Consider the following 5,440-nt stretch of genomic DNA (forward strand, 5'->3'; position numbering starts at 1 on the left):
GTTTCTGTATGCCCTTGGTTCTTTCTTTCTCTCTTTTTGGCAATATAGTAAAATATTATTATGATTAGTGTTTTTTAAAAACTCAGTTTAATATTTCAATAAACATTTATCAAATATTTTCTATATATAACATGCCATGCTAGATCCCTTAAGGAAACAAAACATTCTCTGCTCTCAAGGAGTTTAGATTCTATCGGAAGGATATATACACAAATAAATACAGAACAATGAAAATTGAATAGGGACAGGGCACTTTCATCTTGGGGTGGGGCATGGGAAGGCTTCAAGAAATAGCTGTCACCTAAACTGAATTGTAAAAGAAGGTAAGGATTTTTAGAGAGAAAACTCAGGAGGGACTGCACTGTAAGTACAGCAGAATACACATAGAACCAGGTGGTTAGTCAATCAAGAAAATTTTATTGAGCACTGACTATATACCAAGTACAGTGCTAAATTTTGGGAATACAAATACAAAAAAAATGAAAAACAGTTCCTGTACTCAAGGAGCTTATATTTTAATGGGATTAGATAATACATACAAGACAACAAGAAAGTCAGGGAGGAATGTGTTGGAAAGGCAAAAATTCAATTGGTTTTGCCTTCAGGGAGTTTACATTCTGTCATACATTTTTTTGGCAGCACATATACTAAAGTTGGAATAGTGTAGAGAAGATTAGCATGACTCTTTGCACAAGGATAACATGCACATTTGTGAAATATTCCATATAAAAATGAAAATAGAGTGGAGGGAAGGGGAGGATATTCTTTTCCTGGTGGGTAGTAGGTAGAATATGGTGAAGTCAGAATGAGGACTGTAGGAAGAGACTGAGACTGGACTGCTATTATCTGATAACCTTCAAGGCAGAGATTTTTTTTGTCCTTTTGTTTTGGGCATTTCCAGCACTTAGCAGAGTGCTTAGCATAAAGTAGACCAAAAAATGTTTATTGATGGATTGGATTACTCTTCTAACCCACACATGTAGCATGAGGTTAGGTCTTCAGAACATGGCAATATCTTGCCCTTTTGGTTCCAGGGACAAGACTGAGGAGTTAGAGTGATTCTAATGCTATATATGCAGAAGGAAATGGTTAACCACTCCAGGATCTTTGCCACGAAAATCCCATGAAGATCATGAAGAGATAGACATGAATGAAATGATAACAAGATTATCTGATACCTGCTATTAACCACCAGTAATGACTGTCCCAATATCATGTAACCAATTAATATCAATCATTTTTAAAGGGATATTCATTGAAAATATTTAAAAGTTTTTAAAAAATCTCCCTGGTGGTTGGGACAGACTATTTCCTATATAATGTTGGTCCCTAGGACATAGGGCTCAAAGTTGAAGTGGTTACTACCCAGTCATTTTCTCCTAGTACCTTCACTTAAAACTGAATGGACAGTTGAGTTGCTTTTTTGCTGAAGGACACAGTGCCTTGGCTATTGGGTTGATCCAATAGTGCTCTGGATAACTAGGTTCAGCTGTCAACAAGCTTTAACATGGATCCCCATCATGGGACTTTTGTTTTTTCCAACCTTTTAAATTTCCAAAGACCCTGTCCCCCCTAAAAGAAAACAACCAGGAAGCAGCCTCATCTTGAACTCAGGCTTGCCTAGGAAGTCATGTGCTTAAAGCAGTCATATGAAATCAAGCTGGAAAAATAGGTCAGGATTGGATTGTGAAGGGCCTTAAATACTAGGCTTGGGAGTTTGTAAGGGAATGGGGAGCCACTGAAAATTCTTGAGTAGGGGAATGACTGATTTGTGTTTTGGAAATATCAATTTGGCAGCTGTACAGGGAACGAGATGCAGAAGTGAAAGAGAGGAATTAGGAAGGGCAATTTGTAGACTATTAAAGTCATCCACTTGAAAGGTTGTTAAGGCCTAGACTAGAGCAATGGCTGGGTGGAGATAAGCAAGAGAGAAAAGTGAGGTTGTGAAGGTTGAATTGACAGACTTCACAACAGATTGGCAGCTTTGGCATATTGTGGAAGATGGTTCCCGGGTTACAAACCTCAGTGGCTAGGAAAGATCGCAATTTTGTCTGTTAGTTAAGTTGATCTATCTTAGAGTAAACTAGGTGGCACAGGGAATAAATTATCAGACTTGGAGTCAGGAAGATTTGAGTTTAAATTTAGATTTAGATGTCACTTAACCTTGGTTTACCTCATTTTCCCATTTCACAGATGGGGTTAATAACAGAACTGACCTCCCAGGGCTGTTGTGGGGATCAAATGAAATAATATTTATAAAGTGTTTAGCAATAATAGTTACTTAACAAATGCTTGTTTCCTTTCTTCCTTGTTTCTTATCACTCCATTTGTCTTTCCTAATTTCTTTGTGTTTTTGCATTTGTTATTTTTATGGCATAATAGTTAACTGAACTCTTTTGTAAGGTTGAGTAATCAGTTAGACAACAGATATCAATTGGTTTTCACCTACATGGTTTCCACCATGGCAGGTGGTATGGAAGATTTAGAGATTCCAAAGTCATAGTCCTGCCTTCAAAGAGCTTATAAGCTTCTTGAGAAGACAAGATTTGCTTGATGAAAAGGATACTAAAATTGAATGTGGAATTCAAATTAATTAAATAGATTTTAATTTTGCACCTACTGTGTGCAAATCACTATGCTGAGTTTTAATTCCATCACTGAGGCACTATAAGACTTTCTGAGCCATAGTTTCTTCAATTGTAGAATGGGGAAAATAATAGCACCTATTTTCTGAGGTTGTGTAATACCTCAGGTATTATAAGAAAAGTACATTGTGAACCTCTAAGGGACTTATAAACGTTAGCTATTATTACTAATTAAACCTTAAAAAATGTTATAGAAATGGGAAATGTGAGGACGTGGAATCCGCAATGGGGCTGGAAGGATAGGTCCAAATTGAACTGGCAGAATTGGAAAGAAAGGGCATTTCAGGAAGAGGGAACATTATGACAACCCCTGGTGGAAAATGAGTCCACATTTCAAAACTAACACTACATTTAGCATGGATCACAGATTCTGCTTATTTTTGTGGGGATAGCTAACATTAGCACATCAGAGGCGAATTGTAATAATGGGAATCCTTGGAAGTGTCTGCAGCCTCTAGTGAGGATTTTCCAAAGGCTAGTATAGATACCTGAGTGGAACCTCACCCTTTTCTCATGTGTGAAAGGCACAGGCCATGAAATCCTAGAAGGAGGCTCTTAAAATTGGACATTTTGAACCTATGGAAAACCTGACCCCAGAAAGCACTTGCCAAGTGTCTGCAAATTCAAACTTCGGAGGAAGGGAGAGAATTCATATTCCTGTGTGGCAGCTTTGGTTACTCATTATGGGGGCCCTGGAATCAGATACTGCATGGTATCCTGCAGTTAATTCCACCAGAAGGACTGACTAGCAGCTGAGAAACCCTCCTTGAAAAGCCAGTCACCCTGCTTGCCATGCTTCATGGGCCAGTCAGCCTAAAAAAGTAACTTATTGGAGATATAATTTATAATGTGTACTTAGCCACATCTACTGAGTCTGACAAAAAAGCCTCCAGCCTGAAAGGCTGACTGCTTCTCATTAAAAAGAAATTATTTATTTCATTTTAAATTTATGGAATAAGACAAGAATTTGTTCTCATTTGAATTGTTCCTTCTTCACCTCATTCTCCATCCTCTATGGCCAAACTGATCATTCTAGAAATGCAATGTACATGGTATATAGGGTCTGACAATATCAGTGTCAATACCAGCTTTGCCACTTTCTATCTAGATGATGTGGGATAAAATCACTTTTCTTGGGGCTTCCATTTCCTCCTCTATAACACAAGGGGGATTGCCAAATTCAGAGGTTTTTAATCTTGTGTATATGTATGTGTCATGAATCTTCCTTGGCCATCTGGGGAAATCTTGGGACCTTTTCTCAGAGTCAAGATTTTGAATAAGTGAAGAAAATAATAAATTTGAAAATAGGAGATTTTTTTTTACCCAAAGTCAAGTTCATGGGTCTTTTGAGTTCTATCAAGAGATACCAGGTTCAGGATTCTTGAACTAGGAAATCAACCCTGTAGTGCAGGGAATGCTAAACACAGAAACTGAATTTTAATCTAATAGTGGTGGATACATTCTATGTGACTGTCAGTAAGTCATATTTTTCCATTGGAGTTAGTTTTCTTAGCTGTAAAACGGAGGGATTAAAGTAGATGAAATTGAAGGCTTCTTCCATATACTTCTTCCTATACTTATGAACTAGGATCCTATATTCAGTCATTTCAGTCATGTTCAACTTTAATTCACCCCATTTGGGATGTTCTTGGCAAAGATATTGGAGTAATTTGCCTTTTCTTTCATTAGCTCATTTTATAGATGAGGCAACTGAGGCAAACAGGATTACACAACTAATAAGAGTCATACAGCTAGTAAGTATCCAAAGGCAAATTTGAATTTAGTTCTTAGTTTGGTCAAGGGAGTAGGGGATAGGGATAGGATAAAGTCAGATTAGATATAGGGTGCAAGTATCAGGAAGCTAAAGTTTCAAGTGATTTCTTGGCTCCTGGATGGAAAAATGCCTTTGTCTTGTCCTGTGGTTCTTAGGTCTTTGATGTAAGTACAGATAGCTTGACCTTTCTTATTATCTGAGACTCTTGTGTTCTGAGAAGCAGCCTATCTTGGGGTAATGCACAGAGTTTTGAGATAGGAAGACTTAGATTCACACTGCTGTGCCACCTAATCTCACTGCTCTCTGCATCTCTTTAAGATTATAAATCACATGAGGACTGAATGTGGATCACAACATAGTATTTTCATCTTTTTTTTTATTGTTTGCTTTTTTCCTTTTTGATCTGATTGTTCTTGTATGACATGATAAATGTAGGAGTATGTTTAGAAGAACTGCATGTGTTTAACCTATATTGAATTACTTGCTATTTAAAGGAGAGGATGGAAGGAAGGAAGGGAGAAAAATTTGGAATACAGGATTTTGCAAGGGTGAATGTTGAAAACTATCTTTGTATGCATTTTGAAAATAATAATGCTATTATTAATAAAAAGATCATAAGTCACAGAGAAGGTGACTGAATAATTCCTCCAGTACCAGTGGAATCACAAATTCCTATCCTTTTTGCCTGTAGCAGAGTATGATATTCTGTATTAATAATTCTATGATTATTTCCATCTCACCAAAAGTTTCCAAGTTTTCTAAATTAACTACAAAGTTCTTACTCATCCTTAAAGGTTTCCAGACATCGACTTTCAATCAGTTAATTGTTAATAAACATTGTTAATAAATAATCATAAAATATTAAGCCTCTAGCTTGTGCTAGGTACTGTAGAGAGCAGTATATCTTTCCAGCCTCATTTCCCTCTATAGACCTAGTCAAACACTTGTAAGATCATAGATTTAGAGCTGAAAGAGACTTTAACACTGATCTAATTGAGCCTCTTCATTTTATAGATGAAGA

The 5,440-nt window shown here is 36.8% G+C and overlaps 1 non-coding gene across 1 annotated transcript; it reads left to right on the forward strand.

Annotated features, from left to right (window-relative positions):
• Positions 1-626: 626 nt before the first annotated feature.
• LOC127552596 (U6 spliceosomal RNA) lies at positions 627-731 on the forward strand. Its single transcript, XR_007951465.1, has one exon. It is a non-coding gene; the product is annotated as a U6 spliceosomal RNA (small nuclear RNA).
• Positions 732-5,440: the final 4,709 nt, after the last annotated feature.

The sequence above is a fragment of the Antechinus flavipes genome, chromosome 2 (genome assembly GCF_016432865.1).
Source record: "Antechinus flavipes isolate AdamAnt ecotype Samford, QLD, Australia chromosome 2, AdamAnt_v2, whole genome shotgun sequence".
Classification (NCBI taxonomy): domain Eukaryota; kingdom Metazoa; phylum Chordata; class Mammalia; order Dasyuromorphia; family Dasyuridae; genus Antechinus; species Antechinus flavipes.